Below are 12,381 nucleotides of genomic sequence, written 5' to 3'. Positions count from 1 at the left end.
TTTCTACTAAACACCATTTCTAAGTTTAGATTGGAAACTTTCGAGCCAGCTTTCACTAAGAAAGACGGCCTCAGAAAAATACTGGGGGAGAAGAAATAAAATAAAATTCAAGTTATCTGCACTGGTCTTCCATGAGCACACAGGATTAGAACATGCTTATTAGGAGAGTTTAAATTTGTTTACTTCTCAGAGGAGGACATACAATCAATCAACAAGTACATGAAAAAATGCTCACCATCTCTAGCAGTCAGAGAAATGCAAATCAAAACCACCCTAAGATACCATCTCACTCCAGTTAGATTGGCAGCCATTATGAAGTCAAACAACAACAAGTGCTGGCGAGGATGTGGGGAAAAGGGTACACTTGTACATTGCTGGTGGGACTGCAAATTGGTGCAGCCAATTTGGAAAGCAGTATGGAGATTTCTTGGAAAGCTGGGAATGGAGCCACCATTTGACCCAGCTATTCCCCTTCTCGGTCTATTCCCTAAAGACCTAAAAAGAGCATGCTACAGGGACACTGCTACATCGATGTTCATAGCAGCACAATTCACAATAGCAAGACTGAGGAACCAACCTAGATGCCCTTCAATAGATGAATGGATAAAAAAAATGTGGCATTTATACACAATGGAGTATTACTCTGCATTAAAAAATGACAAAATCATAGAATTTACAGGGAAATGGATGGCATTAGAGCAGATTATGCTAAGTGAAGCTAGCCAATCCCTAAAAACAAATGTCAAATGTCTTCTTTGATATAAGGAGAGTAACTAAGAACAGAGTAGGGTCGAAGAGCATGAGAAGAAGATTAACATTAAACAGGGATGAGAGGTGGGAGGGAAAGGGAGAGAGAAGGGAAATTGCATGGAAATGGAAGGAGACCCTCAGAGTTATACAAAAGTACATACAAGAGGAAGTGAGGGGAAAGGGAAAAATAATACAAGGGGGACAAATGAATGTCAGTAGAGGGGGCAGAGAGAGAAGAGGGGAGGGGAGGGAAGGGAAGGGAAGGGGAGGGGAGGGGAGGGGGGATAGTAGAGGATAGGAAAGGCAGCAGAACACAACAGACACTAGTATGGCAATATGTAAATCAATGGATGTGTAACTGATGTGATTCTGCAATCTGTATATGGGGTAAAAATGGGAGCTCATAACCCACTTGAATCAAAGTGTGAAATATGATATATCAAGAACTACGTAATGTTTTGAACAACCAACAATAAAAAATTTAAAAAAAAAAGAAATAGAAATTTGCTTTTAAATACACCCATTTTTTAAAAAAAAATTGTTTTTATTGGTCAACATTTATGTTAAGCTCTGAAGGACTGCTTGTTTACTTCCTAATTTACATGTATCAGTGTTAGAGATAACATTCACTATTTATCTGCAAAAAGTTAATCTTTTGCTTTTCTTATACAAAGTAATGAATGCCCAGTAACATTTAGGTCAGGACCAATTAAACCTACTTCCAATGATTTGGGTTGATTTTAAAAGCTTTTTTTTTTCTATGCAATAAAACTGTCCCAGAATGTAATAAAATCATCAGTGCAACATAATGTTATAAAGAAGCACCCTTAATTACTTCACATTTTCTATGCAAATTTAATAAGCTTTTAAGTACATTGATTAGAGAATCCAGTGGATCACCCCCAAAGGGACCATCCCCCACTGTAGCACATCACTGAGAAAAACAATCTGATTATATTGACGTTAATTATATTGAAATAAAATAAAATAAACTTGCCTATTCTCCCTTTTCTCTTATTCTGAACCTTTTTGGCATTTTCTCATTGATCTTATCCTTCTCTTCTGCTTTCTTAGCATCACATTTATCTTATTATTTTTCATGTGTTTTTTGTTCTCCTATCTTCCATGAATAAAATAGTATTCTTCTCCTTTGACTTCTCCCTTTATTTTACTGAAGCCTGATCACAGATAACCTTTCCTAGCCACAGTTTTACTATGAAAGCACATAGTATGGCTTAGAACAGGCACCTGTGAATTGCACTTAATGAATAAAATTGGGACTCCTTGGGCTAGAGCAAGCTGTCCCGGGGAAGACACTGTCAAGTGGCAGGTCACTTTCTATATGCCCTCTGAGCAACACCTCCAGTACCTCTCATACTTATACAGTAAATAAAACTGACAATTTATAAACAGAAAATCAAAAGGAAACACAGTTAAACATGTGGCCTCCTTGTGATCATTAAGCCTCTATTAGCCAGAGCAGGATGAGGAGCTCTGACCTCCTTCCAGCATCTACTCAAAAGCATAAGATACTCCTGTGAGTCATCTGGAGAAAGGATGATAGCTAGACATTTTCTAGACATGCTGAGAGGCTCTTACCTCTTGTTTTTAGTAAGAGTAAAGTTGGAGAACATCAGAATTTTCTAGACAGTTAAGACCTATTGCTTGGGCAAGGGGTACCAAAAATGGTGAAAAAACAAAATGGACCTCTGGATAGGGAAGAAACTTTGGTGGATCATCTGCACATACAATGCTCTGGTCTATTATTGGCTGAAGTTGAAAACTGAGCTCAAAGAACACAAGAGAGAATTCCAGAGAAATACAGAAACTCTTGACTCCACACTTGATGTTAAATAGCCATAGCCACTATAAAAGGGGGGAGAGGGTGGCCAGTGTCAAGGGCAATGTGCGTGGCTGAAGATGAGACAGAAAAAGCAGACCCCCACTTGGCTCTGCAAGGGAAACTTCTGCACCTTGGCTGAAGAGTTTGCATATTCACACTCATTGTGGAGGCTGGAGGCCAGTGTGGGCAAGAGGAAGAGGGAAGATGAAATTTCAAGAAGGAAATAGAAAACATAACCAGACAAGAATTTTAGGAAGGATAAGTTGAAAATGATGCTGAAATTTCTGACTAGGGTTACACTTAGAATATCTGATAGTTCTTTATTTAACCAAGAAAGGAAAAGTATTCAAAGGAAGAGCTCTCAGAAGAGTGAAGTTCAAGTTGGGGTCCTTAGAGTGTGCAATTGTGAAAGTACATGTGTGTTTATTTATCTAAGCTTAAAAAATCTGCCAGTGAACAAAGAGATGTTCGGCATTTTGCAATTCCTTCCCCTTACATTTTGTACAAACTCCACAAAACGTTGTCTATGTAGTCCAGAGGGATGAGTCTAGAGAATATGGGACTGTCATTGACTGTGGATGAGACATGTGGAGGGGATATGATGTGCAGAAGGCAGGGATATGAGAGTGTGTTCTTTTGGGTGTAGACCCCATGCCTGCTGACAGGAGTGTGTGTGTTCAACAATATATTATGGTAGAAGAAAGTGGATAAATACACACAGACATTCATTCATCTATTTCTCTGGAAAATGCTTTACTGTTTCTGTGGTTTTAAATCAGGATTTTCTAAACTACATTGTATAGAAAAAAAACTTGTGTTTCTTGGAAGACAGCATCTATTAAGCTATTCATAGGTGTTCTGTGAAGAAAGCATCTTGTATTTAATTTAAGGAGGGCTAAACCAGGTGCAGTGGTGCACATCTGTAATTCTTGTGGCTCAGGAGGCTGAGGCAGGAGGATAGCAAGTTCAATGCCAGCTTCAGCAATCCTAAGCAGACCCTAAACAACTCAGTGAGACCCTGTCTCTAAACAAAAGTACAAAAAAAGGGATGGGGATGTGGCTCAGTGGTTAAGTGCCCCCAAGTTCAACCGCAGGACCAAAATTTTAAAAGAAAAAAAAGGGGGGGGGGGCTTGCCAGTGACAGAGGTCCTTTGAGAGTCCTAAAGGGCCTTGAAAGGCTGATGAAGGTTCTAAGAAGTCCTACAGAAATAAAACTCACTTCTTTTTTTTTTTCATTTTCTTTTAAATATAGGATTTTTAATTTTCAGACATATTTGACCCTAGAATTCCTTTATTGGAAGAATATATATATCAATAACCTAAATGATATGGTGTTATAAATAACATTGTTTAAAAACATCAGTCATAAATGTGCCCAGAGCCACAGAAACACAGTAATAATGATAAGATAACTTTGGCAAATACAGAAAAATCTAATACAAAATTTTCAGGTCAAATATAATTCCTTTTGGGTCTAATCATTCCTGCAAATTATCTTCAAAGCTATATTAGCTCTCAAACTTCTTAAGCAGGTAGGTCTTTGTATATAGATATTAACTTTGTGTGATTTGCATTTTAAAGAGGAGGGATTTTTCTATCCAAAATGAGGAGCTATTGAAGTATATTCTAAGCATGTGTTGTCCCTTCAGTGTCTGGGAACTCCAAACCAATTTGCAATCTGAGGACTCCAACATCTTTTGAATAATGCAAACTATGAACGTGCTAATTGGTTTCCATAGTCATAGCTGCAGCTTCACGAAAATGGATTAGGAACATAATGAAGAATGCAGAATATATAACTGCAGGGCCATTTATGTTATAAATGAAAGTCTAGTTGAATGAAATGAAAAATAATAACATTGATGATGATAATAATATAAATAATAGGTGTATGGTGAACACCTCCCTTGTATCAGATACCATTTCAGATAGTCTATGACTAGGATATCTGATCCTGTCCTGAAAATAAAAGACTGGGAGTAGATAAGCTCCTCTATTAATAAAGAAAAAAAATAAAAATAACTAACATTTATCAAGTACTGTGTCAGACACCACTGTAAACATTTCACATTATAACGCTTGTGACCTTCACAGGAATCCCTGGAAAAAATATACATTTCACTGATAAGGAAACAGTTTAAACAATCAACTTTCTGCTAATTTCTAGAAGAACCCAGAAAAGGGCATAGCCATGTCCCCAAATCACATATTGTATTTCTTTACTGTCTTAATCCTATATTTGCATGTTTTGCATTCTTCTCTAGTTTCATGATAAAGTGATGGGATTTTAACAGTCATTATAAAGTGACTCATGTGAGAGCCTTGGGAATTTTAAGCAATTTTGGCCCCAAGAGTGTTTAACATAGCTACTTAAAGAAACATAATCAGTTTCACAAGCAAATTCCCTACTTCTGTGTTTCATCAAAAAGTCCCTTTCTCACAGTCCAGCTCAGAATAATAATCTCACTTGAATTTAGTTTTGTGGACAGTTTGGGGTATATTGCAACAAACACATCAATAATTCTAAAAGCAACTGATCCCCTGGGTTACCCTTTTACATTTCTGTAGTGATTTTGATAGTATATTTGTAAAGTTTTTAGTCAAAATAAATTTTATTTTTTCCCAACTCTATTGATATCCTTCAACCAAACAAGCTGCTTTTCATATGCCTCTTGCTGGGATCTGCTGCCTTCTATACCAAGTAGGATACCAAAGCTGGGCTTTAAGTTTCAGGTAAGAATCCATTCCTTGGTTGATAGAAATGATATATCCAGATCAAGCATTAAATAAATCCCTTCTGCATTGACCACATTTAAAGACTGTGGTTGTCACATTTTATTAAAGGATTTCTTCAAGAAACTAAGCAGGAGATTAAGGAATGGCTGAAGAATTGGCAAGGGCAAATCAAGAACCAAGGGGAACAATATTTACAGTGTTTTCCTCTAATGCAGGGCAGTGGTTGGAACCTCTTTGCATGTACTAACTGCTCAGAACCATGCTGAGAGAGAAGTCAGGATCACTTCCCTTAGCAGACAGCAAGCCAAGACAACCTAGTGAGCACTCAAACTCAGATCTGTTATTATGTCCTCTATCTACAACCTCATTTCTTCCTGAGAAGAAAAAAGGAAAGGTTTAAAGTTGAAGGAAAGAGCAACTTTCAACTGTGCCAAAGAAAAAGGGAGACTTGTTCTACTTAACTCCATGAAGAGCCCGAACCATGGCAAGGAGATGAAATTCAGGAAAACATACGTTTCTATACTAGACCTATCTGATGATAGGGTCGAGGGTTAGGGACAGTCCTGAGTTTGAGTTCCCTGTTACTGATGGGGACCAAGAAGTTGTTGAAGGGTCAGTTTTTTAAGGGCCCTTCGGGTCTCTAAAATAGCTTCATGCCTAAGATTCTAAATAAAATAGATGTTCTCTGGGAATTTGATATCAAGAACTCTTGTTCTCTGAAAATCTCCATTCTCCATCCTGTTCCAGCTATGTGACCCTGAAAAGTCAAACTGCCTTTCTTCTATCAGCTTATTAGTAAAACAGGAAAAATATCATCTCCCAGACTACTAGAAGATTAAGGTTATTAGAAGATCAAGTAAGATAAAACACTCGAAATGCTTAATACATTTCAAACCTCAAAATGTGTCGTCGTCCCTCCCTACATTTCTGTGAGGTGCCAGGCCATGTCAGAGCTGCCTTACAGAGCTTCATGCAGGAGCTTCCTGTAACTTTTGTTAGAATCATGCCAAAAGCCGGTGGAGGGACGTTCCAAGCTCTGTGCATCTAGATCTCTGCTGAGTGAGTGTTTGCTATTAATTCTCATGTTTCCCTGGCTGTTTACTTCCAAAGAGAAAAATGTAGTGCTCTGATGCATTGCTTCCGAACAATTTAAATATAAAAATTATAAAATATTAAATATTATAATTTAAATATAAAAATTTAAAAATAAATTTTTAATTTTTTATGCAAAAAAGAATCAAGTTAGCTATTTGCATGTCATTCTCATTACTCACCTTTCTATTGACGCGTCCAATAAAGTATACTACTACTCTGCTATATAATCACAGGTATAATACTCTCTCCTAAAAAGGGTCTATTGGCTGACAATTAATTTCTTTTGATATTACTTAATATATAAAAGATTCAGACATACAGTGTTTTGAGGACCATCAAAAATATCTGAAATAATCTTAGTTTATGGTAAATCAAAAAAAGGTAATTGGAAGATTAATGAAAGAGAATAAAACTATGCACACAAGACATACCTATTAAAGTGACTGAATGTAAATTTTTAAATTATATCTGAAGTTCAAATATATTTAATAAGAAAAGATTATCAGTTATCAAGAACATAAGTAATAATAAATGTTGGCAAGGATGTAGGGAAAAAGGTACACTTAGACATTACTAGTGAGACTGCAAATTGGCACAACTACTCTGGAAAACAGTATAAAGATTCATCAGAAAACTTGGAATGGAACTAGAATTTGACCCAGTTATCTGACTCCTCAGCTTATACCCAAAGGCCTTAAAATCAACATCCTACAGTGATGCCACCATATCAATGTTTATAACAGCACAAAAAAAATTCTCAATAGCTAAGTTATGGAACTAACCTAGGTGCCTTTCAACAGACGAATGGATACAGAAACATGGTATATGCACACAATGGAATATTACTCAGCCATAAAGGAGAATGAAATCACGGCATTTGTCAGTAAGTAAATAGACCTGGAGACTATTATGCTAACTGCAATAAGCCAATCCCTAAAAAACAAAGGCTGGATGTTCTCTCTGATATGTGGATGCTAACATACAACAAGAAGGAATAGAGGATAGAAGTTCAGTGGATTAGACAAAGAGGAATTAAGGGAAATTTTTATAGAAAAAGGAAAGTCAGTAGAATGAATCAAACATACCTTTCCTATGTTCATATATAATACACGATCAGTGAAACTCCACATCATGTACAACCTCAAGAATGGAATCCTAATTAGAGTAAGTTATACCTGATGTATGTATAATATGTCAAAATACACTTTACTGTCATGTATACCTAAAAAGTACAAATAAAATATTTAATAAAAAAGATACACTATACAAATATTCTTCATACTCATATGTTAAAGATCAGATCTGATGATTAAAGAAGAATTACATAATCTTTATTTTTGTGCAAGAAAAATAGTGATGTATAATTAAAGGTCTGGAGATGTTTAATATCATTTTAAAAATCCTTCATGGAAAACCCTATTGTCAGTCTGTGGCTGGTTGTTCTGTTCTCAGGTCCCCATGAGGATTCAGACCTGCTTATTGGAATTCAGGAACCAGTGGATTCTGAGCTACTGCAAAGCACCTTGCCTGCCTCCCACCTCCAACCTGCAAGATGTGACTGACAGTGTCACCTCTGTTTCTCCATGGGAACTTTGCATAGAGGACTATACAAAGTAGCCTGTGGGCCTCCCCCTTTTACCCTTCCTAGCTCCCAAGTTAAGATGATGTCCTTGGGAGATTCAGTTAAATGTTTGTAGGGGTTGTTGTTGTTGGTGGTGGTGGTGGTGTTTCTCTTTTATTTTTATTTTATTTGTTCTATTTAGGTATATGTGACAGTAGAATGAAGTTTGATTCATTGTATACAGATGGAGCACACATTTTCATTTCTCTGGTTGTACATGATGTAGAGTCACATCATTTGTGCAATTATATATGTGACTAGGGTAATGATGTCCACCTCATTCCACCATCTTTCCTAACCCTCTACCACACTCCCCTCCCCACACTCCCCTTTGCCCTATCCAAAGTTGCATAGGGCTATTTTATTTTTAGAAAGAATAAACTTGAACTCCTGTGTGATTAGGAAGGTTGAATTAAACAAAACATCAGAAACAATTTTCAAACTCATAAGTTTGATCTTACCTCCTTGGAGTACAAATGTTTGACAGTAATCACAATTGAGTATTCATGTTTTTTGAGAAAGCCAAATAATACTAAAACAATACAGGCACACACACACATATATCCATCTAGACATTCAATGACATATATGTCCTTGCATGCTTATGTACCTATATAACTGCCCTGCAAAATAGGGAATTAATTTTGAATAAACAGTTGAACATTATTTTTCTTCCTAGCTTTTCTCATATATCTGTATAAAATATAAACTACACATGCATTTAGGGTCATTGGAGTCATTTTCTTGGTCAAAGCACTATTATAAAGGGGCAAAAGTAGTAACTGAAAATAAGATAAATTCTCTTTGGTATGAATAAATGCTTGCACATCTGTATTTTATAAAGCTTTTTATCAAGTCCATCCTGATAAAATGATATAAAAGTGTGCCTAATTGGGGGGTTTACATATAGAGGTTACAAAAGAAATAATGGAGCACTTGTAAGGATGAGCTGAAGGTAAAGTGGCCTATACTGAAATACAGTGTATTCTAAGTGAAGCCTCCAGCTTCTTAAGATCACAGTCTATCAATCACTACTGCTCTGAAAGTTTCTTGTCTCAGATATACTCTACTGCTTACACTGCATCATGTTTAGTAATTTAGATGGATTCTACCGAGAAATAAACTCTCAGTACTAGGTTTACGCATAGCATCTATAAACATGTAAGGAAGTCATTATTGTGAATCAAAATTCCAACAATTATTATTGAAGCTTTACTATGTTGTAGGCACATAAAATTGAATTTTAAGAGAAAGCATTAAGAGATGGAGACTCCTAAATTCTCCAGAGGCTGGAATGAAAACTGTAGAAAGAAGTAAAGATTGTATTAGGTTGTGAGCTTCCTAGAAGATAGTAAAATAAAAACAGAAAAGGCTCTGGAATCATACTAAACTTGAGCACCAAACTTACTTGTAAATTCACCAGCTGTAGGATCTTAGACAAGTTGTTATAAAATAGAGATGATAATGCTACATTAATGAAATAATAAAATGATGCATTAAAGGTACCTAATATATTCCTTGCATTCCAACAGATGTTCAATAAATAATGATTCTTTTCATTAAACATTCTATTAGTAACAGCAAGTGCATTCTATTAGTAACTCTGCTGCCATTTTTTAAATTTCACCAAGAACCTGCCACAGTTCTTAGCATATGAAAAATTCTTACTATAGATTTGCTAAATGAAAGAGCACTGAATGAAACCCATACTGTACATTTACAACACTTCCACCTGTCTCCATCCCTCTGAGATGAATTTCCTAGGACAGAAGTTGACCCTTTTTGAGGGATTCTGTTGTTTGTCTTTCTGGCTGTTTGAATATTTTAACAGCAATGTACTTTTTCCTCTGATTGCTAACACACCATCTCCAGACACAGATCTGACATTTCCACATTTCCATTCTCTTTTAAACCATAGGAGAATATTATGATGATCCAAAATTCTGCTCATGTGGTCCCAAGAGGTTCAGGTCACTTGGTGGAGTACCCCAGGGCTAGGTTCTTAGGCAGCAAACCCTGTCTAGGGTTTGGCTAGAGTCATGGTTTTAGAATGAAAACAGATGTCTCAGGGTTTCCTCTGGCACCAATCAATCCCCTTTAAACTAGAAGGCTGATTCCTACTTTCTGCCTTCTTGGTTAACATCCCCAGCTTGTCCTTGGCATGACTCATTTAGTCATCACCTACTATAAGACCAGATGCTGGCGCAATCAAGCATGAAAGAAAGAGTGAACAGATGGTCCTGGACCCACGTCCTTGCTTTGCTCTGCATTAAGTTACATGACAGAAGACATATGTTTCATCTGGTTCTGTTTTCTCTTCATTGAAGGAGACACACAGTGGGTCATTAAGATCACTGGCTTGGTCGTCAAAAATGTGTGGCTTTCTATGTTCCCTTTCCAGTTGAAGAGCAATGTAACATTGCACAAATTACTTAAGTGTTTTCCATGTCTCAGATTGATTTATGAAATGGAGAAAATAATAGCATCATAGACCAGTTTGATGAGGGTCAATGAGACACCTGTAATATACTGAAAGGATAAAGCAGAGTAGACTATTGCTGTTGTTCTTCTTTTTCTCACTATCATTATCTCTTCTATATCTAAAATTATAATCCTCAATATAATAACTCTACCTTGTTTATATCAGAACACAGAATTCAGGACTATACAGCAAAGAACTGGAGATAAGAACAAAAAATATGATTGAAATATAAAAGAAATCAGAGGAAATAGGAACAATTGCATTTAAAGTAGCAAAACAAGTAGGCATAATACAAAGGTAAAGAGGTTAATACTAAATAAAGAAACCAATTCCATTTGGGATACTAGAACATTCTGACAGAAACATAGGAAACCATGCTTTTACATGAAGATGACTGATGTGTGTAGAAACCTCTTCATATATTGGAGTCATTTTCCCAGCATAATCAAAAAATCATATCTACAACCTCAAAAACACACCATATTGTATTTTATAAATGTGAGTCTAAGTCTAAAAATCAAGAGGTATGTTTCTGGCCCCCTCTAAGTTTTATGTAGGAAAAAAACCAAAACTCCCATACACCTGATATCCAGTTCAAAGCACTTATGACCTGGTAGCCACATTAAGCCACAGTTCATGGTGGAACTGGTTGAGAGGTTTAGAATCTAAATCATGGAGTAAGATGCACCAAAGGTTAAGAGAAGCAGAATTGTCTGCTTTGGAGAAACAGAAATAGCACCTGGAGATAAGGCACTAAGAAACTTCATCATCTAGAGTGGCAGCTATAAACATGGCCTTATTTCTGTGAATTTGTCCCTTAATTCTACTGTTTAAAAATAATGACTGGAATTTAAAAGGAATACAAGTTCAAGAGTAAGCAGCACAAAAGAATAATTTTTAAAAAACAAATGAAAAATGCTTCTTAGGCCTGACCTAATGTTCTCTCAAACTCAATACCTCAGAGACAGTCAGAAAACGAAGACAGATTACATCAGAAATATTTTTTAAACATACAACCACCACCACCAACAACAAAAACCCATCATGTACCACATGCCAAAAGGCTATGATGAATTTGTTATCTGTCTGATTCTTAGGGAGACCAGTCCACAAATCAGGCAAAGCACAAAAACTTGCCATTTTGATATTGGTATTCTAAAATTAACATTTACCTAAAAAACTCAATTTTGTGTTGTTGAATTTGTTTTCCGTTTACAAATCAATATTAAATTACTAAGAATCGATGTTATTCAATGAAAGGTGGAAACTTGTCTTGTTTTCATCAAAATCTAAAATTTTTATATTTTACTTTTCTTCCAAGAATAGTAGTCTAAACTTGACACTTATGTTCTGATCTTCTTTTTAAGGTACTGTACGTGTTCATAATTTTCATATCATTTATAATTTCTTGTTCAAATTTTGGTTTCAAATATGGGTCTCAATGGTGCACTATTATGCTTTGCTGTGGGTGCTAATGAGTTGCAAGATGATCATAAGATGTATATCTGATCTAGAAAATGTAAGCACTGTTGATGGTTCCAGGTTAGCTGGAGATTGGACATTCCATCACGGATCCAGGGCACCAGGGTTGCTCCAAGGATCATGCTAGGATGGTGATGCATTTTAGGGTATCAGTGACTTTGACAGCTAGCTTTGTTAACTAGCCCCTTTGGACACCAAAATGAAATTAATTATAGCACAACACTCTTTGGGGGACATAATACAAACTCTGTAAAGATTTTTAATATGACTTCCGGAATAAAATACACTATCAGATATTTCAGAGATATAGCCTAAAGGAGGCTTTACTAGAAACCATAAACACTTATATTTCCTGCTCAGATTATGACTCAT

At 36.1% G+C, this 12,381-nt stretch overlaps 1 protein-coding gene across 6 annotated transcripts in view; it reads right to left on the bottom strand.

The window, feature by feature from the left end:
* The window catches only part of Inpp4b (inositol polyphosphate-4-phosphatase type II B), a 799,925-nt gene that overhangs the window by 255,546 nt on the left and 531,998 nt on the right, over positions 1–12,381 (bottom strand). The gene's annotated exons all lie outside the window — the stretch shown is intronic.

This window comes from Marmota monax, unplaced genomic scaffold (assembly GCF_021218885.2).
Source record: "Marmota monax isolate L192 unplaced genomic scaffold, Marmota_monax_Labrador192_F-V1.1 WCK01_AAM20220418_F8-fsc00039, whole genome shotgun sequence".
NCBI lineage: Eukaryota > Metazoa > Chordata > Mammalia > Rodentia > Sciuridae > Marmota > Marmota monax.
The sequence above is the reverse complement of the archived record's forward strand: the minus strand, read 5'-3'. Positions and strand labels throughout refer to the sequence as shown.